The sequence below is a fragment of the Sander lucioperca genome, chromosome 6 (genome assembly GCF_008315115.2).
Source record: "Sander lucioperca isolate FBNREF2018 chromosome 6, SLUC_FBN_1.2, whole genome shotgun sequence".
NCBI classification, from domain to species: Eukaryota; Metazoa; Chordata; class Actinopteri; order Perciformes; family Percidae; genus Sander; species Sander lucioperca.
Window position 1 is genome coordinate 41,417,227 of NC_050178.1, and position 25,833 is coordinate 41,443,059.

Here is a 25,833-nt window from a genome sequence, read left to right on the forward strand (position 1 = left end):
CATGCACGGATGTATGTAGCTGTGGAAAGTGTGGGTAAAAATATAGGTTTCTCGACTCCTCTTCAGTCCCTCTGAACTCCCAGCACACACAGAGGCAGCCCGTTGATGAAAAACCCGGCCTGTCTTTAACTCCTCCCAGATCTCTGCATTTCACCTGCTGCAGGCCAAGACTATTACTTCTTATACGCTTCCTTCTCTCCAGATGGTAATCTGACTTCCTACCTTTTTGTCAATGTCACTTTAATGGCTCTTGACCTCGGAGTACAGCATCCAATAACAGCTTCTCCATGTCCGCCTTCGCTCACGTCGTCTCCTGTAAAAGAGCCCGTTGTGTTCGTTCATGTTCTGCAGGAGGAAAGTGCTATTCAAGTATTTGTTTCATATTAATCTCAGTGCTGGATCCATCTCTTTGGAGCAAGAAGTCAAGGAGAGCTGAGCACACTGACCTTAAGATACTGGTTCTCATTAACAAAAGTCCTTGATAGTAGCCTAGGAACCAGACGAATCAGCGAGCTCATGTTATATTTGCTCTGGCAGATACGTCTGGTCCCTCTCTGGTTCAGACAGATTCCCAGATCCTGGTCAGGCCAATCCCAACCGCTTATCTCATTTGGGGCAGGTTTGAGGCAATGATTGACATCTTGCGGAGCCTTCGTGCTTTACGCAAAATACATGATGATGTCATTTTTGGATCACGAACCCTCGCATAAACATGAGCAGTGTTGTATTACAACATGTAATTACTTTGTTATTTATATTTCTGGAAACTTTTACTTTTACTTCACTACATTTCCTAAATAAAATGCATATTTTTACTCCACTACATTTCCCCTAAGCATCTTCGTTACACGTTATTTGCAAGAAATGTTTCATGAAGATGTTCAAGAAGGATTTGGAAACCCTGAATATTATGCTTTACTATGAAGAAGCCACAACAAAGTTCAGAATCAAAGTTTTTATTTACTTTTACTTCTGTACATTTAATATCAGAAATTTATTTTTGATACTTAAAGGTGCTCAAATCGATGTTGGGTGATTGGGTGATGTTTGGGTGATGTTGGCACTAACCCCCCAACCCTGACCCCCAAATCCTTCTTGTCGGTTCTTGGCTAGAACACTGGAACACTGTTTGTTATGTTTAGTGGTGCAGGTTGGCACAGTTTGTTTTGGTTGCTGTTTGTGGAGCCTGGGCTGTCTACAGAGACTGTGTTCTTTGACAGTGTGTTCAGGGGACCGGCAGCTAGCGGATAGTGAGGAGATGTTTGCTGTATGTGACAAAAAATGTTAGCCTAAAAAACGCATGTCATCGCTTAGAGCACCTTTAAGTACAGTAAATATCCGATACTTTAAGACTTTGACTCAAGTAATATTCTAAAAGGTGACTAACTTCTAACAAAGTAATTTTCTGGTAAGATTTCTGGTACTCTTACTCAAGTATTGCATTCAAGTACTTTATACGAGACTAAATACAAGCATAAACCTAGCTGAGTAAAGAGGAGCAACGTTGAGGCATTTTAGAAAACAAACCACGATGGCTGCAGCTGATGTGGAACTTCCTGCTGAAGTACTATTTTTAAATTCTGATAGCAAAAACGGACATATGGATGCTTCACTATCACAGCTGATCTCTGCCCGCTGTAGTCTGTTTACATTTGTCCGTCGCTCAGCGCTATGTCACATTTCCTTACTCTGATTGGTTGTAGCTCTATCCAATCGCATCCCGAAGCATATTTGATAACGCCACTTGGAAATAATCGAAAATGAAGTGAGAAGTTCCAGACTAACTTGCATTTTTGATTTGGTCTGGAGATGTCAGGCTAACCTACGAGGCAAATAAAAACAGAATTGGCTGAGATAAGCAAGAACAACATTATTTGTTAATTATATTCTTATTAATGCATATCCTCTGACCTCTTTGTGTCCCTGTTGGCTTATTGCATTTTGTGTGACTCTTAATTCTATCAGAGGGCATCGATCAATAAAGTGGATTAGACACAAGGTGAATTTACACGTTTCATGCAAGCTCTGCTTCTAATTAGGCGGTTAATTGAGCTTGCTTCCATTGAGTTATAGGACGCGACAGGGCTTCCATTTAATTAACCCAGCCTGGCTGTTAATGTAGTAATGCTGTTTAATAATGATGACCCTTAGACAGGACATTAGGGGTTCTGATTGTGGCTTATTTAGTCTTAAAGTCTGCAGAGTAGTGTGTGGAAAAAACATTGCTCTTATATTACACAGAATGTTCTCAACCTTAATGGTTTTTTCATCCAGTTATACATTATTCTGTGTGGTTTTTCAGCATAATGTTACAGATCCTGCCTTTCTCTACAATAAACAATATGCTACTGCTTGTATCTATACCTAAGAGAGGCTTTTCGGTCGGAAAAAATTGGCTACACACACATAAAATGCAAATGTGATGCCTGTAGTCAACATCCCACCAGATCACATGGAAGCAAAAATGCGACTCAGGCACATTGTTCCACTAAATTGCCCGAGTGCTCCTCTAAAAATAGGGCACACAGCTGAGAGCTCTGGGGGATGTGGCACACGGCAGGGATAAAAAGGGCTTTCGCTGAAAAGCAGGAGGAAGGAGAGATTCTTCTAAAGCTGAAAAATGAGGGATGATGTAAACAGTAGGCTACACACAGACAAACCGAGAAACTAATAAAACTGTCAACAAAGCTGTTCCAAAAACCCTTACTTGCTCTTCATATAGACTGAATTTAAAATGATAGAGGCGTCCCGCTGAGCGGCCTGCGGGTTGCAGGTCCAATGCAATTTGAGTTTTCAATTTCCTGCCAAAAATGAGATTCTACAAAGCCACAGGAGAGCATGAGCACAGAGCAGGGATGGTCCTTTTCTCTCTCTGAGTCAATGTGATTTAAAGGAATGCTTAATAGCGACTTCAAGAGCAGAGATGGGCTCCTCGCTGCAGCTAATTTGATAATCACTGTTGATTCCTGACAAGGGAAAGTGAACTACTGTATCTAAGAAAGAGACTCCTTTCAGATTGGTATAAATCATCCCAGGAGGCAATGAGTCTTAGAAACAACACAACATAGAATGGAAACATAGGGATCATCAATGTGGGAATCCAAATGGAAAAACTATAAATGGTGCCATAGATCGGTGCCTCAACAGACAGGACAACAGAGTCTCAGAGACTCTGATGAAGACATGCATCTATAAAATGTTGATCACAAAGCTTGGGCCATAAACTGAACACCTGCTGGCATCATAAACAACAATTATAAATGAATATGTCCAGATCATTTTGAGCTAAAATGTGACAGTATACACATAGTCTCGCTTTGCCAGACCTTCCTCGACAGCGCTGCGGAGGAGGGTCTGGCTAGTCCACACAGCATTCAAGGATGGGAGAAAAACATGCTCTGGTTTATTGGCATTTCTTTACACCAATCACGGGAGCCACGGTGCCGCTGCAAAATAGCCCCGGAAGGTACTTGTTTTGGGAGAAAAACATAGCCCCGGAAGGAACTTGTTTTGGTGGAACGTGTACGTTCAAAAGTTGATTTAGTCGTGCAACAGAAAACTCAGATTGGACAGATAGTCTAGCTAGCTGTCTGGATTTACCCTGCAGAGATCTGAGAAATGGTTAACCATAGTCTAACTCATAAATCCACCGGAGTTTAAAATTCCAACACAAAGAAAACGGACATCAGGCCGAAAAGAGTGTCATCCGGCGGAATTCCGGGCAGAACGAGAGCAATCCTGGAAATGGAAAGTCATGGACATAGACTAGTATACACCTATCTTTTATATCCTGTACACCTGTCTAATATTCTTCCTCCTGTTCATTTCCAACACCTCAACTGCTTTTTTGTTATGCCTCACTGTCATCACTGCGGCTGTGTTAGTGTTCTGCATAGCGTGTTTGTTTTGTCTTTGTTGTTCTGACAATCGTTCCTTTTTAATCTTTGTGTCTTGTTTTTAGTGATGTATTCATAGACGGAGCTCACTTGTAAAATATACTTCAGTCTGGGAGGAATTGCTTTGTGAAGAAAAAGGATGAATACACAAAAACATCTCTGTGATGCAACAGTGTGACACAGAACAACACGTTCTCACACTCATCTCGTAAAATATGGACGCTTGGTCAGGTGCCTTTGTTGTTCTTATTGACGCTAAAAGTCTCCTTTAGCGCTTTAAGTGACTATAGCAAGCGTGACAAGCGGGACGCGAACCCCGCTCTCTTGGGTGTCCTGTGTTTGACCCATCCACCACCCCAACCGACCTCCTTATGCGGAAATTCGCCCTTACATACTACTCTCTAAATCCTATCTAACTGCGTTACACAAACACGCTGAAAGACACCTTTTTCGTCGCATCAGACGCTGACAGCCACTGTCCAAACGTCCTTATTTTACGAGTTCGGAATGAGAACGGGTTGCACAGAACAGCAGGTTTACTTCTTTTAGTTAAAGACCTCATATTATGCTCATTTTCAGGTTCATAATTGTATTTAGAGGTTATATCAGAATAGGTTTACATGGTTTAATTTTCAAAAAACACCATGTATTTGTTGTACTGCACATTGCTGCAGCTCCTCTTTTCACCCTGTGTGTTGAGCTCTCTGTTTTAGTTACAGAGTGAGACATCTCACTTCTGTTCCATCTTTGTTGGAAGTCGCACAGGCGCAGTAGCTAGGTAAGGACTACTAGAAGCAGAGCATGAGGGCGTGCCACGCTAGCAGCTATGCGAGCATTATAACGTGTGTTACAAAGTGACCACGTTTGTCTCTGAAGTAAAGGCTGGACTACAACAGAGCTGTTTGGAGCAGTTTGTGAACAGGGTTTTCTGTTGGAGACGGTAAGTCCCTTTGGGGTGGACTTTGGGCTTTTTCACTTTGTAAACCACAAAAAAGATATACAACACAGTAAAGGAAAGGGAAAAAGCCAAAAAGCATAATATGAGATTTAAGATAGTTACCTAGCATTATCTTTGTAATAATGAAATGTAATTAATGAACGACATTAGGGAAGACAGCTAACCTTCCAGTTTTTCTGATTTAAAGTAGGCCAGGCGTTTCTGCTATACTTGAATAGAGAGGAGACCATGAAAGAAGGGGAGGTTTCATTCTGGCAAAGGGGAACAAATTGAAATAAAAATTTCAAACTGAGTAGAGAGAGGATGTACTTTAAGTGCATGTTCCCACACTAATAACTAATGTGAATCAAGTTCTGCCATATCTTCTCAAATATTGTGGGAATTGTTTTTACATATTCTTGGAGCTTGAACTTCTCTTTATTGGATCAACCTCCTGCTCTTGCCTTTAGTGTGTGATTACATTGTTCTTGGCTGATTTCCATCTCCTGGACTGTAAAGTGGTGTAGATAACAGAGAAATGACCAGAAGGCATGACTACAATCCCTTGCACAGCACGTCTCTGACTGGTGTTGTGCCAACAACTGGCCCTCTGTGATATTCAGCATCCCGGCTTCACATTTCACTGCGAGAGGGGAAAATCAGATGCGAAGAGATTCCCTACGTCCTCTGGAGGTTTGTGTGGTGAGTGCAGCACAAGATGAAAGAACAGCTCAGTGTGAAACCTGATGTGCGTCTGTGGTCACTTTTTCTGTTTGCTTAAGTCCAGCTATGCTTACTGTGTTCATCAAAAGAAACTTTTTCCCAAGATTTTTTGTTGCATATGACTCACATCTGCTCCTCTTTCTTCTAACCTACTGTGGAGACGTGTTATTTTTCTGTCACTGGTTTTATGTAGCGTATTTGTTGCTTTGCCCCACTCACATATAATGTTTTTCCCATCCTGCACGCTTTAATGGAAGCTTGCATCTAGTCTGTCTGAATCAATATTGTCGTGTTTCCAGGGCTTAATTTGTTCCACATCTTGCCGGAACATGATCAGGAATTCCCAGATTTGGACTGGCACTTATTTGATTAAAAGGCACCTCCATTGTACATTTTTTGTAATATTTGTTCTGTCATTCTTTTTTGTTCCCTAGTGAAGTTAATTGTCGCTTGTTTGCCTATTTTGGATGCATTTTAAACTGTTTTTTTTATAATAAGAGAGAGATGTCAATCACGCAGGTCACGCCTGAAGCATGTGAGTTTTGTGCATGTGAGCTAACATTGCTACGAATTGAATTGTTTTGGACAATAAACAGAAAGGTAAGCATCCTTTTTTATTACTATTCTCTGCTGTGTAGTTTTGATGATTGATTAAGAGGGTAATCGTCTATATCCACAACGTTCCATATCCGGGGTTGGTCCGGTGCCGCCGTAGAGAGCAGGCAGCTACACGGGTTTTAGCGAGTAGGATGTAAGGCCGAAATTCTGCGTAGGGAGGTTGGTCGGGGTGGTGGATGGGTCAAACACAGGACTTTCACCCAGGAGACCAGGGTTGGTGTCCCGCTTGTCACGTTTCCTAAAGTCGCTTTCTTCTTTAACCGTCCTGTTCTTCCCTTGTGTCACGGAAACGTAAGCCCACCCACGACACTTTCCTAAACCCAACCGTCCCATTCCAGCGAGTCACGGAAACATAAGCCCACCCACGACCTTTTCCTTAACATAACTACATCAAAAGGGACGCCAATAGTCCCGACCAAGCGCGTTTAGTTAAAGCACATTATATGACGCTAAAGGAGACTTTCAGGGTCAATAACAACGACAAAGGCACCTGACAAAGCATCCGTATTTTACGAGATGGGAGTGAGAACCTGTTGTAAATCTAGACAGCTAGCTAGACTATCTGTCCAATCTGAGTTTTCTGTTGCACGACTAAAACAACCTTTGAACGTACACATGTTCCACCAAAACAAGTTCCTTCCTGAGGCTATTTTACAGAGGCTCCCATTAGCGCCGCCCATGACGATTGTGATTGGTTTAAAGAAATGCCAATAAACCAGAGCATGTTTTTCTCCCATCCCGGAATGCTGTGTGGACTAGCCAGACCCTCCTCCGCTCCACAGTGCTGTGGAGGAAGGTCTGACAATGCGAGACTATCCCCACAGCTAAGCAAGTGGGTGTGTGTGCTGTGAAATGGTGAATTGAGTATGAAGATGTGTAAGCCCCGTCGTTGTGAGCATGATGTGTGCATGTAATGTTTTGGCATATTATTGTAAACACCACTGCTAGTGGCTGTTCGTGCTGTGTGGCAAAATGAGTATGGTCAATTATAATTCCCCCCGTTGTGGGTATATTGTTTACTATGGCTGACAATATTTTCCACCGCTGTGCTACACAATGTGTTGTTAATAATGTAATTCTTGTTGAGTTTCAGCACAGCAGGAGATGTGTTTGTGCACCAGGCACTGTGGTTTTGATGTGTTCTGTGACTCTTTATTTTCTCTTTCCGATCTGCTGGATCAGCAGCCTCTCTGATTTACAATTTAAGCACTGCATGTCTCCCTATGTGACTCAGTGTATTTATTTGTGTTTTGCCACGCTAGCAGCTCCTATGAGCCTCAGCTGTACTTTGTGTTAGTGGTAATTAGCATAGGACAGCATGGTAACACGCTAAACTAAGACAGCCAACGTGGTTTACATTATACCTGCTAAACATTCACATGTAAGAATGGTCGCTGTGTGCCCGGGTTGGTTGGTGGTAGTGCAGGCGCACGTATACTGAGAGGTTTATGCCTCGACGCATCCAACCTGTGACAATCTCCTGCATGTCTTCCCCCTCTTTCTCACCTAGCTGTCCTATCCAATAGAGGCAGAAAAAGGCCCAAAAATAATCTTTAAAAAAGAATGGTCGCTGTAAGCATCCTGACATTAGCATTTAGCACCACTGTGCCTACTGTAAGTACAGCCCTGACTCTTTCCCTCTATTCTCTGCCATGATGTTATGTTTACTAGGATCGTATTGCAATTGTAATAGTACTTTGCTGAGTGATCCAATCATTTTTCTATATTTTGTCCTTGTCGTTGGTGCTGAATGCTCATTGCTAGGGTGTTTTTGCAAGCACTCTGCAGAGGTTACCTGTGTGACCGATGCTGACAGCTGTTATTTTCCTACAGTTTTTCTGTTGATGACAATCTATATGTTTTTAGTTATGCTGCTTTTGCAACCAACACGTTCTTGGATGCTTAGGATTCTGATAATGTGCCAGTTCGCTCAGAAAGTCCTACCAGAAACAGTGTGTGCAGGATAAAGTGTTTTATAAAGTAGCTATAGACTGAATTGCTTTTGTGCAGGAAGGGCAGCAACACAGACATTTAATTGGATGTATAGTTTCCAGATTATTACTATATTATCTTGCTACAGGGCTACAGATGAAAACCTGGCTGGCTAATTCTGACATATTTCTAGATAGATTCGTGGCTTTTTGGTTATAATATTAAGCATAGGACACAACAGTACATTCAATTTAGAGACGTAAAGTCTACAAGAGCATGGGGATTTAAGATTCATAGTGTTGTAGCAAAGCTCCGAGAACAAGATTTCTCAAGGACAGCCTGTAACCAGCTACTCAATGGCTGGCCACTTCTATATGGATAACCACCAAATTTGCCTGATAGTTATAAATATTCAAGGTATCTAGATGTTTGGAATTGGGCCAGGTCAGAAGATTATAGGTTTGCTCGCTGAAGCCAAAAGATTGGATTACCACAGTGAAAGAACAACACAAGGCACAGAAGAAAGTTTAACTGCATGTATTGAATGCGATGCGTAACAAGGTAAATAGCACAAATACAGTAACAATTATGTATCACAATTGTAGTGAAGTGAAAAGTGGGATCCCCTGTACGAAAGTAAAAAAATTACAAAGTATCAAAATAATGAATGTTCAGTTCAATTACGAGTGCACTCAAAATAAATTTTGACCCGGGTCTGTTAAAATAATGTTCACAATTCCACAAGTCATCGATAGTGGATCAATGCACAGGGTAATTGTCCTCCTCCAAGGAAACAAGTGTCAGTGTGCACTAAGTTATACCTGACCCCTTGGCCAAGGGGGTAATAGATCAAGATTCTCTGGCTTGAGGTCTCTAGGTTGCCACCTCCTGGCTACAACTGGGCTCTTAATCAAGTGGGGCTTGGCTCGCCATCCAGTCTGGAACAGTTTCTCCAAGGTCTCTGAGTATTTCCAACGCCGGTCTAGACTCCACCAGACCGCGATCTCTCAAACTCTGAATCTCCCTAAAAAAACCTGACCAGTGCAAAGAGGAAGCACATTAGCTTGAGCATGCCCTCTGGATTAGACTCTCTCGAGTGTTTCACACAATTAGTTACAGTCAACAGTCACAGAATCGAATATCAATACTTACAAAAATTTATAATTAATGTACCGCTACGATGATTTAGCTACACTGGCGTCACTTCAGATCTCCCTCACCAGCGCGAACGGCTGAGAGGCGGGTCTAAACACTCTATTGGCTAGGGTGTAGTAACACTCATTGTTATTGTGGCATTAGCCTATAAGTCTATGCCCTCGTATTGGATGATATCAATGTTTACAAGCGATCCTTTCAACATAAAGCATTTATTTATACTTATATAGTTTTCACATGTATTGTATAATCGCTTGTATATAATTAGCAAAATATTTATTGCATATTTATTTCACCCAGGACTTATTTATTTATACATTTATTCTATTTATTGCCCATTTTACCTCTGGGTTACACTGCCTCTCTCACCTTTAGACAGCTAGCTAGACTACCTGTCCAATCTGAGGTTTCTGTTGTACGACTAAAACAACTTTTGAACGTACACACGTTCCACCAAAACAAGTTCCCTCCCGAGGCTATTTTGCAGCGGCACGGTGGCTCTGTCCGGCACTCAGCACCACCCAAGACGATTGTGATTGGTTTGAAGAAATGCCAATAAACCAGAGCGCGTTTTTTCTCCCATCGGAGGAATGCTGTATGGACTAGCCAGACCCTCCTCCGCAGCGCTGTGGAGGAAGGTCTGGCAAAGTGAGACTAACCAAATAATGACAGGAACTTGTACCTGAGGTTGTGTTTGAATGCTTTCAGTCTGTCACAGTGGGGTTCATGAGAGGAGATGAAAAAGCTCCTTTGTAGCTGCTACACAGACCTGGATCACATCCTCCCAGCCCGAGGCATGATGGGAGGAACTGAAGAGCTTTTTAAACATTTATCACCAAGTGACAGTCAAGCACTCACTTTCTCTGTTAAATTCCACCTGACATAACGCTCCAACATTGATCCTCAAGCAACCTCTTCTACACTAGCCTTTACTAGACAGTATAGTTCCCTGCCTGGCAACAACACTGCCAGCCAGGATTAAATGTTTGATTCGCTGCCACGCTAAAAATTCAAGCTCTCACAGAACGGCGAGGCACTTTGAATAAAAGCAACCACCTAATGGCGGTGTCCTATGTTATATCCACATCGAAGAGAGGAACAGCAGCCGGTGTTTGGCATATTTACTCCCTGAAAATTTTGCATATGTGGCATTCACATGCGTACATCTTGCCGATCGCACAAATTATCATGCATGAGATGAGCGCATAAGTGTGGCAGCTGCTTATGTAGTTTCCATGCATGTATGTGTGTGTGTGTGTGTGTGTGTGTGTGTGTGTGTGTATGTGTGTGTGTGTGTGTGTGTGTGTGTGTGTGTGTGTGTGTGTGTGTGTGTGTGTGCACATTTCTAATGCTGGTGGTGGCTGATTCCACCTCAGAGGCAGTTCAGCCAGTCAGACGGGCAGAAAGCAAGGACAAACACAGGGTGAGAGAGAAGCAGGAAGAATGGCGAAGAGACAGAAAAAGATGAATTTGACTCCGGGCAACAGATGCCCAATTAACATATCCCCGTAATTAGGATGATGTGGAAGGGAAGAGCTGTTGTCCATCTCATCTGAATATTCATGTGACATTTTTATGACTTTTCAATTTCTTGCTGCACACGACGATGATGCTATGTTCACCAATTACACAACCTTGTTGCTTATGTTCATTAAAGCTGAAGTGGATCTTATTAGCGCAAAACGAAAGGGGCCACAAGTGATGAGTTGCTATAAAGGAGGTTGTATTATACAGTGATACAACACAAGAAAAGGATGATCACCACGAAACAGTTAAGTGTTTTGTCTTTGGACTGTCGTGGGAATATACTCTCTATGCAGTTGCATGTTGCATAAATGTTTGACTCGTTTAGAATTCCTCCTTCTGCAAACTTAATATGTGCAAATGTGTGCAAATGTATGTGCCAGAGTTTAAACATTTGCAATAATGTGGTTAAATGAAATTACGCTCCAGAACAGTGACTGTGACCTTTCGCACACACAGGGGAGAATAATAAAGAACGTAAGGAGTCAACCACAAGCTCCAAATAGCTGTCAGCTGAGCAGCGGAGAGCGGAGCAGAGTGCTGCACTCACTCCTCCGTCTTTGTCAGGAACTTCTGCTCCAGTAACTCCATCCCTCTTTATTTACAGTCTATGTTCCATCCGGCACAGCTATCAGGCTTTTCTTTGTGGCCTCGTGACGCAGTGGTCGGCCACTTCAACTTCCAGATCAATTATTCAGATGGCTCTCCTATAAATATCTGTCTGTTAAATGGAGGAGATACCATCTTAGGGGTTTTAGAAAGCTGCATGCGCTAAAGTTAGACCCACTATTTCATGTCAGAGGACAAATTACAGTGTTTAATCTGTTGCATGACATAATGGCTTTTTGAGAGCCTACATTTAAAATTCAATACATATCAGTTACGATAACTAAGGCGTAAAACAGTAGAGTTATTCCTCAGTTATTTTAGGAACAGCAATAGCATGTTAACGGTGGGTTCTTACTGTGAATTTTGAAATACTGATGTAATACAAAGAGTTAAAGTTAATAAGTCAAGTCACTGCTATTTATATAGCCCAACATAGCAAAATTACAATATGGAAAATTAGGATGACAAAAGCATGTAACAGGCCAAAGAGCAGGTATAATGTTTGCAGTGTTCATCATCTTTAGCATTCTAATAATTGCTAATTAGCACCGAGGGTGATGGAAATGGCATGAGTTTTACACATAGTTGGTCATAAACCAAAATATTACACACATAAAAACATTTGAGCTGATTGGTGCTAGAGGAAAAGCTATAGGGGTTCATAATATTATTATCCAAGCAGCGCAAATGGATGACAAATTAAAGGGGAAGCCTGGATAACTGATTGAAGAAACTTAGGCAACATTCAGACTGCAGGCAAAAGTGGGGTCAAGTGACCAGGTCAAAACACTAAAACACATGAAGACCAGAGAACCCTGAAATCAAAGTAGTTAAATGGAATTCAGCCATCATTAACTTGATTATTTACACCTGTGCTTTTCCTACTGTGAAAAGTCAAAATGTCTTCCCTAAAATGAGATCTACCTTTTTGTAACGACAATACAAAGTAGTGTGGTTTTGTGTTGACTGTATTTACCAGCATGCGGTATGACAGGTTCATGTTGGAAACATTGGGGTTGAGAAATCTCTGCAGAATTACCTCTTATAGTTATATCACGTTTAGAAAATTACGTACAACGCAACATCACTGCAAGCCTATTTTGACCTTTTTGGACTGTTTATATGAGGCCAGCTGTAGTTCTGATATTTCCAGGAACAGGAGAGAGACAGAAGGTAAAATGGCACTTCCTCTACTGGTGAGAAAAAGGACAGTATGACAGAGCCTCCTACAGACAGAAGCCTGCAGTGTCTGATGCTCGACTCTCATCTGAAGACAAAACCCCGTCCTGAACAGTAGAGTGCCTGTCAGGCTGGTGCTGAACCGGAGAGATGACTTCTAATAACATGCTCTGTCACACCGAGACAGACTTGAGGACTCATTTTTATAACCAATGGCACTCTAACAGTGTTTTAAAAAAAATCTTTTCTAGAGTTGCTCAAATATTCACAGCCTCTTTGATATTAAGGTTTGATGATGAGGCATGATTTGATTCAGCGAGTTTGGGGAGCCTAAAAAATGCCGCTGGAAAAACTGCGCCATCTGACAGCAGCTCTGGTTTGTGCCAGAGTGCTGTCGACAGACTAATAAGTGGCACATAATGATAATTAACACGCCAATTAGACATCTGCTGGATTTCCAAGGCTGTCTTGAGAATAATGTGTTTACAATTAGGAGGAGAGCTCAAATGAGCAAAGAGGCCACACATCATCCCCTTAATGGCAAACGTTCAACAGGACGACGGACTCGGGTGCGATGAGTCGGCCGGACGCCTGTGATTGTTTTGTAAGTGGAGGCCCGGGGAGCTTGTCATATCTGATTAAGTGGAGGGAGATGCAGGGGCCAAATGAGCTGGATGGAGCAGCAAGCACCAGGAGCGACACATTACCACTGGGTGTCACCACTGATCGCATCATATCATCACTCCCCTCCACCCTTGACAACTCAATCAATGGCCTAATTGACTGGGATCAGGGCTGCTGTCACAACAGGTTCCAGTGCTCAGGGAATAACCAGGCTGCAGCATCGATTTTTTCTGGGATTCAAAAATGGTTTATAGCTCAGAAGCAAGGCTGGAATTCAAGGGAAACTCTTCTTTTTACTACTAGTTTAACCACAAGATGGCAGAGTTGGACTATAAAAAAAATTGAAAAGGCTGCTCTTTCTTTTCCTGCTGTGTGTGTTTTTATCTGCCTTTGTTTTATCTCACATCATAAAGTTTTTACTAGTCTTCATCAATCTGTGGAGGGTGGTGATTATTTTAAAGCCTGTGGACTTAAATCAATAGTCCTATGTATCGACATCATGCCCGAAGAAAAGCAGCTGAGGATTTTTTTTTCTTCTCTCATTGTGGAGAAGCATCTCTTACCATAGTGTCTGGTTCAAATTCACTGAGATTGGATTACTGCTTGTCTGCCAAAACAACAGCTATTTCCCTTTAGTTCTTATGGAATCTAAATGCTAAAGTAATCCATATGGAATGTTGGGTTTAAAATGTACTGTATGTTATTAGAGCAAAGAGTCCACATGAAAACTTTGTATCTCCACTTTATCCGTTATGAAACAGAAATTAATGAATTAAATTAACTCAAATTCTATGTTCCTTATAGTGTTAAAAAAAAATTATTTGAACATCTACATGGCAACTTGGCAACTCCATCTGCTCAAGAAGACTGCACGATATGATCAAATGCTCCAGAACAGCCAATTTCCATCTCTAATTTTGATAATTTTCACACTTTGAGATTAGCTAAAATTCCGTTTTTGCAATGACTAATACAATCTTCTATCTCCTTGAGCTAACAAACCCTTTCAAAATGCTTTATAAAGTCCAAACTGCTGCGTCATCCAGAACAACATGGAACCTGGCGAGTCATTATCTTGGAGATACAAGATATTTTCACCTGACACCAGTGATATGGTTCAAGAAAATTACTGGCTGACGAAATGAGAGAGATGGGAATACTGGAACTTTCAATAAAAATGACCCTCTAAGATTACATACTAAGTCCACATTGCTAGAGACTGGCCAAGTGCAAACATGCACGCACGCAGGCAGGCAGGCAGGCAGGTAGACACGCAGGCAGGCAGCCAGGCAGGCAGGCAGGTAGACACGCGGGCAGGCAGCCAGGCAGGCAGGCAGGCAGGCAGGCAGGCAGGCAGGCAGGCAGGTAGACACGCAGGCAGGCAGCCAGGCAGGCAGGCAGGTAGACACGCAGGCAGGCAGGCAGGCAGGCAGGTAGACACGCAGGCAGGCAGGTAGACACGCAGGCAGGCAGGCAGGCAGGCACGCAGGCAGGCAGGCAGGCAGGCACGCACACACCCAGGCAGGCAGGCAGGCAGACAGGCAGGCACGCACACACGTACGCACACACCCAGGCAGGCAGGCAGGAACGCAGGAAGGCAGGTACGCACACACGCACACACACACACACACACACACACACACACACACACACAGATAACAGTTTGTTCAGTTATACTCCCTGATTTTGTCAAAGGTGGACTGACCCAGTGCGAGTTTTACAGTTAATTACTTTGTAGAAACATGTTCATCAATCAATAGGGCATTTATTTATGAAAGTTTACACTTCAGTAAATCATACTGTTTATTGGGGCTTGCTCGTTGCTAATAGTGCATGGAGAATCTGGCTCTGGTTGCAGACTACGCCCAAGTGAATGTGTTTCCAGCTCTCCTGTTGTGCGGGCGAAAAGGAGCCTGTATTTCCAGTTGGCGGCGAAACAGATATGCAGTATTTAAATGATTGAGCCTTTCCTGTGTCTGTGTGCATCCTCCTTGGAAGCTCAATGGGCAGAAATCTGCCAACAAAGTCACGTTCAAGGAAAACTCCCCTTCTGTCAGGTATTCTATCTGGGTATGCATATGTTTATCTCTTTATCAATGGCCAAAACACAGACACAAAGGCACACGCAGGCACACACACACACACACACACACACACACACACACACACACACACACACACACACACAACTCAACGTCTAAAAAGCCACAACATTTCAGTTTGTCTCTTTACTAGTTATCCAGTACATTTTCGAATGATGTTAAGACAATATTCATTTAAGTAAATGTTGTAAGACACAACATGGTCATACATAAAGAAAGAGAAAATGTGCTAAGGAAAACTGACAGTGCCTCTTTATCTGTAGACCAGCAACAATGGACAAGTTTGCTTTGCAGGGTTGCCAGGCTCCTCCAGGATTCAGGGATCATACTAAGCCTTCTTGGGAAAGCATATGCCAAAGGGCTCGGATGGGGACCAATATTCAAGCACCAGTCAGTGTGAGGATCAGTAAGTCTAAAGGTCGTGACACACCAACCAGACGGCCGACCGTCGGCAGAAAAGGCAGTTGGACTGATCAGTCTCCCTGAGTTGGTCAAAAAAGTGCGTCGGAACACACCAAAGCGACAAGACGTAATACGTCTCCATAACAGCAGGAGGCGCTAATCTGTATTGTCGCCCAAAAATGAAAACAGCTGATTGGACGAACGCGTCAAGTGGGTCTGGTTTCTCCGGAAATTCAAAGTCAGACTGTCATGGCAGCTTGTTCTGAATACAATCTCATATTTTACTAAAATAGTTCATCGAAACGTGTTTCTGAAAACATTTGAAGAGAGAAATAGGCCGTGCAGCTGCTGAATCTGTCTTCATTTCAGATCGACAAAGGTCAGTTTAAAAGATTTTCGTCAGATTTTGAGAGACTCTAGTCACGCCCATCCCGCTCCTTGTTTCCAGGTTAGCACTCTACCAATCAGATTGGTCATTTGAGTCCGACTGCCGGCAGTGCCCGCCTTCCGATTATGTCAAATCGGCCAAAATGAAGGCCGACGGCCCCTTGGACGGACAACGGCACGGAACACACCGAACAGACTCGAGTCACTGACCTCGCCAGACTGTCCGACGGCCGATTATCGGGTTAGTGTGTCACGACCTTAACTCGTCTCGGCAAGAGACGAGTCTTAGTTGGCCTAAGAATAATGCATTAGACTCTTATTAACATGTCAAAGGGATTATTAGTATGGTTAAGAGCAGTGACTTCACTAGTGCTGGCATTGTTTCAAACCGTACTGAAAAAAAGCCATTAAAGGAGAATTCCGGCCAATTTTTACGTTAATCTTGATCGCTATAGCTACGCGAGTACCTTCGATAGAAAAAAACCCCGACCCGAATCAGTGCAGGTAACACGGAGAAGCTGCAGCTACATGTACAAGCGTCCCCTGAGCTAAAACGGCAGTGGTCGGGGCAAGTTTTAGTGTGCCTTTGTGCCTCTTAACAGACACAAAATGCAATTAATATGTCTGTGCAACATGAATAGCTGTTAGCCGCTAGCTGCCGTCCGGTGAGTGTAATCAGACAGGCTTCTGTGATAATCATACCAATAACAATCCATGGAGCGGCGGTGGTGTGGCTATGTCCTCCAGAGGACAGGTCATGTCACGTCTTGAAGTTTATTCTCCCCTAAAAAAACAGTAGTGCGGTAGTAGCTGTTAGCTGCTAGCTGCCCTCCGGTGAGTGTGTACAGCCAGATAGCCGTTAGATGCTAGCTGCCGTCCGGTGAGTGTATTCAGCCAGGCTTCTGTGATAATCATCCCATTAACAATCCACGGAGCGCCCAGTGGTCTGGTGGATGTTCTGGATAGCATCGCGCTGTCTCCTGGGAATTCAGTTGTAGCAGGAAAAGGTAAACAGTAGTGTGTGAAGAGCGGAGTTGTTTATAAGGGAAGAAGCTTGGAGTAACGTAACTATGGAGAATATAGCAGATATACAACACACGGGAAAGCCTTTTGAGTTTGATGGTCGTCCTTATTTATTCAAACCCGAGTATACAGACAAAGAACTTTTGTTGGAAAGAACGAGACAGACAGAGGGGAAACAGGCAGATGAACTTGCTGTTCCAAGCACAAGCTAAAGCTAGCCTTCAGTAACTGGAGGACATAGCAACACCATCGCCGTTCTGTGGATTATTATTGGGATGATTATCACAAGAGCCTGGCTGAATACACTCACCGGACGGCAGCTAGCAGCTAACGGCTATCTGGCTGTACACACTCACCGGAGGGCAGCTAGCAGCTAAAAGCTACTACCGCACCACTGTTTATTTTAGGGGGGAATAAACTTCAAGACATGACATGACCTGTCCTCTGGAGGACATAGCCACACCACCGCCGCTCCGTGGATTGTTATTGGGATGATTATCACAGAAGCCTGTCTGAATACACTCACTGGACGGCAGCTAGCAGCTAACGGCTATCAGCTAGCAGGGCAAGCTAACTACCGGCAGGATCGATACAAGGACCAGGGTAGGTGAATTTAAACAATGTCTGATTTGAAAACGCATCTTGTTGACATGTAAGGGCCCTGTTCATGTGGCACAGACATATTAATTGCATTTTGTGTCTGTTAAGAGGCACAAAGGCACTCTAAAACTTGCCCCGACCACTGCCGTTTTAGCTCAGGGGACGCTTGTACATGTAGCTGCAGCTTCTCCGCGTTACGATTCGGGTCGGGGTTTTTTCTATCGAAAGTACTCGCGTAGCTATAGCGATCAAGATTAATGTAAAAATTGGCCGGAATTCTCCTTTAAGCAAATCTCTTGATTTACCTTTGACCTACTCCTGAATGAACAAGCTTCACGTACTGACTGTCTGAAAGAATGAGAGCGAGGAGGCTAATAGCTGGCCTCATACTCAGTGGCAGCGTTAGATAGAGATACACAAAGACCTCGGTGTCAAGCTCCTCCATACTAAGAAGCAGAATGCCCCCTGCACCTGGTTAGGATAGCCCTCAAATGTTTCCATTTGAAGGCGTTCAAGGAAATACAGAAGGGACTACATCTCCCAGCAGGCCTACGAGCAAATTGCCCTTTTAACCTAGTACTCAATAAAATAATGCATCCATGGATATTCCATGTGGGTAAATCTGAGCACTTGGTCAGAGAAGGAGGAGAAAAAGGAAATTCCAAAAGAAGAAAATAAAACATAAACGATGTATATTTAACAATGAACACTTTGATGAGATGAGCATAGGACATATGCGTTGATTTAATCTTTTTTTTATCAGAGTTAAAGGACTTTGATTAAAGAAGTTCATTAAAATTGAAAGTTTTTACATCATTACCTTAAGACCTACTGTAAATGCATAATACATGTATGATACAGTAATTACATGATTAGAATAACTATAGTATTACTATACTAAAATGGGGATGGGAAATTGTATTATTGTATGATATTGTACCAGAGGCTGGGCAGGTAATGCAAGGGTAATTAAAGGTGCAGTAGGTAAGACTTATAAAACTAACTTTCTGTCATATTTGCTGAAACTGAACCTATGTTCCAGTAGAACTACATGAAGCAGGTCATTTTAAAAAAAAAAAATCTGGCTCCTCTGGCTCCACCTACAGCCTGTAGTGGGATTTGCAAAAATCCACCGCTCCCTGTTCAGATGCACCAGTCAGGGCCAGGGGGGGTGTCTAACTGCGTGTCAATCACTGCTCATGCACACACATTCATTCTCCCTTGTGGGGGGACGGGCTTAGAAGACTGTTTTGGGATTTAGCGGAAAGGGGTATTGAGAAGTTGTTGATGTTCAAATTTTTTGGCTAAGTCCTGGATCTTCACAATCCTACCTACAGCACCTTTAAGGGTTCAGTTGCCGGCACGTGTTGTACCATTGGCTGTTTAAATCTAATGTTTGAACACCACAAGTTGTTACTGTTGGGAACTATTTCTTGGGCGGGACAAGTGACCTCCTTGAGACTGTGCTGGTTGCCTGGCACCCTCACAGGAATTTATGCGCATCAGTTTGTATATAGATTATATAAGTGTGATGCAATGTGTGACGGTGTCAGCTTTAGACAACACATTATCATTTTTAGATATCTTATCATTGCTATTAACCCCGGCTTCCAGTCTGTGTGCTCCAGCTTCATACTTAACAGAGACATAAGACTGGTATAGATCTTCAGATCTATCTCATCTCTCAGCAAGAAAGTGAAAAAGTAAAGAGATATCTCACTAGACAGACTATAAGCCTCTATTAAATATTACAGAAATACATTAATCAAACTAGAGCTAAATGTAAAATAATATAAAGAATTATAAACTCTAGACTCAATTAACTGACTAATATAGGAGTATGTTAAGGATTAATGGTTGAAGGTCTATCTGCTGTAGCCGGCTGCCTCCCTGTTTCCACGGCAGCACGAAGCGGCAGATGTGTGTAACAGCACAGCAGCCTGCTTTCACATTCATAGAAATCCTAGCCATTAATTCCAAGGAATGGAGGTGAGGTCCAATGCTGATGAAATATATGAGAGGAGCAGAAGAAATTTAAAAATATTTTAAGTCAACAGACAGCCCCTCCACTCCATTCTGTCTTGGCTGGTTTGGTGAGGTGTAGCGAGGTGATAGAGAGAGTGGGCTTTTTTTTTTTTGCCTGTAAGTCCCCTGCATCTCAATCAGACTATGAAAACATCAGTCTGACTGAGGCTGAGAGGGAAGAGAGAGGGAGGCTGTTTGGCTGCCTGGTGAAGTCAAAAAAGAAAATCCATGACTGCTGCAAACAAAGCTGAGCTAAGGCATTTCCATTCTGCAGATATATTTGTCTGGCTCCTAAATTTCCTTACGGTACATTGCAAAATGTGTGTCATACAAGCGTTGTTGGAGCTTGTTGGAGCGAGAACATAAATGATTCACTGGCTCGCTGACTCCGAAGGGCCGCTGCAGGAGAGATGCTCAATATGCAGTGCCGGTCGCGCCAGTTGGCAGCAGGGCGCCGTCACTTGGCACAGCTCACAGCCTTTGTAGGTACTGACATCTTCAACAGGATTGTAACATCCCATATGCCCCCATTCTTCCAACCCCCACTCCTGAATCCAGACAACCATCCTCACCGGAGCCTGAAATAAGACTGGGGCTCATACATACTGCGCTCTATCTCCTCTCAACATCTCATTATGCTCCCCGCTGCAAAGAACAGGGCTTTTCACTGCTACATATAAGCTTCGGAAAATAATCAGGCAGCAGCTAAGGCACCTTTCAATCACACAAGTGCAATAAAAAACAGTCACTTGTGAATTAAATGTCACAGCAGAAGCACCTTTGTTTTACCTCTGCTCAGATTTCAATTCCCTCCTCCTCTTCTTCTTTTTCTGCATCATCTTCATTAGCTGTCGCTGTTGGGTGCGCTGCAGCAGCGCAGGCAGCAGCTGTGGCATGTGTTCATCGTTGCCTCCGTGAAGATCATACGCCTTCGAATCACTGTCTAGACTCTGTACACAGATACACATCAGGGTGTTATGAGTAACTTCACAGGCAGTGACAGGTGAAATCCCTTTAAACCCCAGATTATGTTATCTGTGAGGAGATAATGTTGAACACTCCTCCTGTGTTTTTTACGAAACAGTCTCCTCGTGTGTCAGTCTGTGAATGCTGCTCTTTCAAACAGTCTCTGTCTCAGCACTTGGTGGTAGTCTCCTGCATTATTCACTCTTTCACAATAAAGCAGTCACTGAATATTTGTCAGCAAGATCAAGTTGATGCCCTGATCGTGACTGCAAACACTAGAGTTGTATTGTAGTGACACTTTGAGATAGATTTGCAGCTTTTGGGGGTGTTGTTAGCATTTAATTTGGCAGCCGCAAAAGCAGCAGCAGCAACAACAGAGGTGCGGATGCAAATGTACCCCAGCAGCACAAGTTGGAAAAAGAGGTGAAAGTAATGCTTTCAGCACGTCATTATCTTATATACCTTGAACACTCAACGGCAAAGCTGTCAAATTGTGTACTTTAGCGCTAAGTAATGTTGTTGATGTGACAGAGTAGATTTCAGAGGAACAGTTTGACCTCGGAGTGAATTCCTTCTTCTCATCTGTGATATTTAAAATCCAAGGGAAAAAATGATCCCAAGCCCAGGGTCGTCCAAGTGAATGAGTTCACGTTAGCCTATCCCCAGCTCCCTGGATCGCTCATTAGGAGCTTGGCTGAGCACTCAAGGTTTTGTTTGGATTGCTTCCAAATGGAAACACACATTTGGAGTCGTGCCAAGCTGTCAGCCTCGTGCATGATTTGCAGGGTGAATGATTGCTGGCTCCTCGGATAGAGCGATCCCAGGGCCTGTCAGTGAAACAAACTTTGTGTCCAAATGAGTAAAGCACTAATCACTCAGAGCAGCGTGTTCCTACTCAAACACTCATTCAAATTTGACACAAAACAACAGCTGAACATGAGGGTTCTCAGATATTTTGTTAAATCTCCATCTTCCTTGCTTTCAACATTCTATAGACAGGTTTCCTGTTTACAACAGAGTAGGTATGAGCAGCAGAGGGTTATAAAAAACCCTGCCACAATAACACGATAGCATGATTTAGAAATAAAGGAACTTCCTAGAAACAAGTAAAATTACTGTTAAGGTAAATGTGTAAGGTAAATGTGTCATCTGGGCATTCCCAAACCTTTTACTATGCCCAATACTTTAATATGCATCTGTTTGTGCTTTTAGTTTTCCTGAAAATGTACAATCTTGACGACATGACTACTTCTGAACGTCAGCAAGACTAAGGCGCTGATAGTGGACTTTGTGAAGAAGCAGGGAAGGAACTACGTCCTCCTTAATATCAACAGGTCCTTGGTGGAGAGGCTGGACAGCTTCAAGCACCTTGTCTAGTCTATATCCACAACGTTCCACTTCTGGGATTGCTCCATTGCCGCCGTAAATTCTGCCGGATGTCCCTCTTTTTCGGCCGGATGTCCGTTACCTTCCGCTTTCTCTGTGTTGGAATTTTTTAACTCCGGTGGATTTATGAGGACTATGGTTAACTGCTCCTCAGATCTTTGCAGGGTAAATCCAGACTGCTAGCTGGACTACCTGTCCAATTGCTTAGCGTCGCCCATGACGATTGTGATTGGTTTAAAGAAATGCCAATAAACCAGAACACTTTTTTCTCCCATCCCGGAATGCTGTGTGGACTAGCCAGACCCTCCTCCGCATCCCTGTGGAGGAAGGTCTAGCGGAGGAAGGTCTAGCAGAGGAGGGTCTAGCAAGGGTCAGACCTGGACGTTGCATACTGACTCAGTGGTGAGAAAGGCAAGGCAGAGGCCATTTCAACTCAAATGCCTGAGGAAATTCCAGGTATCCCTCTCAAATAGTGAGGATGTTCTACTCCTGCATCATTAAGAGCGTCCTGACGGGGAACATCACTTCCTTGTAAGGAAACAGCACCGAACATGACCACAAGGCCCTGCAGAGAGAGGTCCGATCGGCTGAAGTTAATAGGCGGTGCCCTACCCTGCCTAAAGGATATTTACACCAAGCGTTACAAGAAAAGGGCTAGGAGAATCATTAAAGATGGAAACCACCAGGCTAACAGCCTTTTCTCCCTGTTGAGGTCGGGAAGAAGGTACCGGATACACCAGGCCAGCAGTGAGAGGCCCAGGATCCCCGTCCCCAATCATACACATTTATTTATTACTATTTCATTTAAAACTCTTTGTAATGCACAGATTAAATAAACGGTCGGGGGTTACATTTCTCTGGAATTTCTTTTTATGAAGATAAATTATTGAGAATGCAATTTCGATCAAAAAGCCATCAGTTTGCACCTTTATCAGCTATCACAAGTCACAAGTCCCACACTGAAACCTTCAATACACATCAAACTCATTACCAAAGCATTCATCTTGCATCTCGCCAGACCTTCCTCAACAGCGCTGTCGAGGAGGGTCTGGGATGGTAGAAAAACGTGCTCTGGTTTATTGGCATTTCTTTAGACCAATCACAATCATGTTGGGCGGCGCTAAGCGCCGGACAGAACAAAATAGCCTCGGGAAGGAACTTTTTTTTTCGTGGAACATGTGTACGTTCAAAGGTTGTTTTAGTCGTGCAACAAAAAAATCCAGATTCGATCGATAGCTAGCTGGCTGTCTCGATTTGCAGAGATCCCTGCAGAAATCTGAGGAGCAGTTAACCATAGTCCTCATAAATTGACCGGAGTTTAGAACGCCAACACAAATACAACAGAAGGTGACGGACATCCGGCCGAAATGAGTGACATCCGGCGGCACCTGAACAATCCCGGAAATGAAACGTCGTCCATATAGACAGCCAAAGCATTGATAAAAGACGCCGATAAACGTTTAAACGATAAAAGTCCAGGGCTCGGACCAGATCGCTACATGCTAATTTGGTAGGAGTCTACGTATGACCCTTTTGGTAGGAAGAAAAATGGTGTCAACATGTGGAAAAGATGTTTGGTGTTCCACCAACTATTTTCTGCTTTATCCACACTTTTATTTGAATAAGGAGTCTACTTAGGTTCCATTCCTTTATCCTGGCTCCACTTAATCCCCCCCCTTTCCCACTGACTTCACTGGGCTGTGCAACCGCAGTTATTAGGAGCACAGATTAAATGGATGGCGCATCCCACGCAGTTTGGTCCTATTAATAATTAAGCAGGGAGAATATTATACAGTTCACATACTGAAAACATGGAGTTCAGTGAGTAGGTCAAGAATGATTACACACTGCAGGCTGACAGGCAGCGAGAAACCATTTGTTCAGCGGTAATTAGCCTAAACGATAAAGTAATGCTTCCCCATTAAGGGAGAGAAGACAGCGCATTCAGGAGGAGACTAACTGCAGATTAGCCACAACAACACAGACAGCAGCGCAGATCAAGGATTTATTCACATTATATTATATTATTATTCGGTTTGTTACTCTTGAGGCTGAAAAACAACGCAATTGAGCCGATAAAGAAACTACACTCAAAACCAAATAAAACCTGCGGCAGCCATGTCACTCCTAAATGGTGTCAGAAAGCAGCGAGAGCAGGCCCTGAGGGCGAGCTGTGACAGATATCAGAGGCTGAGTTTCTGACCTCCGCGTGAAGCTGCTTTACAAGCCTCTCAAGGCTCTGAGGTTCATCAATAATTGAATGCACCCGTCAGTCATGTTAACACTGTTAAGTGGGCTCATTATATACCTCTAAAGTGCACACACACACACACACACACACACACACACACACACACACACACACACATTCAACATGTATGCTCAGACTCAAAGATAATTTAGCAAGTCAAGAAAGCTGCAGTTTGTCGTGAAACTATTGTAAGTATACGACTGTGAAAATATGTAGTCGTATACTTACAATAGTATACGACTGTATAGACTACACACTCAAAAGTTGAGCACGTGGCAGCATGGTGACCCAATGGTTAGCACTGTGACCTCACAGCAAGAAGGGTCGTTCCAGGCCTTTTTGTGTGGAGTTTGTATGTTCTCCCCATGTTTGCGTGGTTCTCCAGTCAGTGCCCTTGATCAAGGCACTGGCTCAGATCTGGAGTTGGTCCCCGGGCGCTGGCTGCCCACTGCTCCCTTGAGGGTTGGGTTAAATGCAGAGAATGAATTTCGCTACGTGTATGTGACAATAAAGTACCTTTACGTGACGTTAAAACTCTCTCTCGGGCTGAAGCTATGATACCGGTTGTGTTTCGTACCGGGATGTACTCACACGTGACACAAGCAACAGGTCTTGCTAGTTCTTGTGCTTCCCGACTGATAAAAAAGACCAGGAGTCATTGGATAAAACACATCAGGTAAGATTACATTTGTGCCTGGAACATGGCTAAGTTACCTGGCTAGCTAGCAAGCAAGGTAAGGACGTGTATTGTGTGAAACGAGAGATGTAACGTTAGCCTAGTTCACTAAGCGGTTTCACATAAAACTAAATGACAAACCTACATCATACTGTGACTTTCTTGACTTGAAAAATTATCTTTTAAATTGAAATGAATTTGGAACAAAGAAAAAATCCTGCATTCTGCTCTTGCCGTAGAATCACATTCTGGACCTTTAGCAAGAGTCAAGAGTCTTGATGAAGGGTGGCCAGGTTGGCTCAGTGGGTAGAGCAGGCGCACATATACTGAGAGGTTTATGCCTCGACGCAGACTGCCATTTTGTTGCTTTAGGCAGAAGGTTCTCATGTCCAGCTACATTTAGCAAATAATGTAAAGCTTTTGGCACAAGTTAAGTACTGTAAAACAGATTAAAGGCCACAGCTTCTCAGTCTCACAGATACTGTATGAAGGTCCAGAGGGACAGAAACGTTAAATTTCTTTAATAAATGGTGATGCTACAGCAAGAGCAGAGTGTGGGATTTTTCCTTTGTTGTTCCAAGTGTGTGCTATTTTCCAATGCACCTGCACATAAGAATTGCTGGATGTGTGAATTGTTTCTTCAAAACATTGAAATTAATGGAAATTATCTTTCAAACGGAATCAAAAATCTATTTTTCTCTCGCCTGACTACCATACATATTTTGTCCTCCAAATAAGGTCCCATTGGGGAAACTGGAAGGGGAAGGACTTCGCCTCTCTACAATATATGGCCCATTCAAAATGAAGGGGATTTAAAG

General features: G+C 43.1%; 1 long non-coding RNA gene across 1 annotated transcript; it reads right to left on the reverse strand.

Annotated features, from left to right (window-relative positions):
* Positions 1-8,452: 8,452 nt before the first annotated feature.
* LOC118495205 lies at positions 8,453-25,495 on the reverse strand. The gene is made up of 3 exons (XR_004897522.1): positions 25,369-25,495; positions 17,539-17,548; positions 8,453-9,011 (listed from the first exon to the last, which is right to left on the reverse strand). It is a non-coding gene; the product is annotated as an uncharacterized LOC118495205 (long non-coding RNA).
* Between the last annotated feature and the right edge of the window lie 338 nt (positions 25,496-25,833).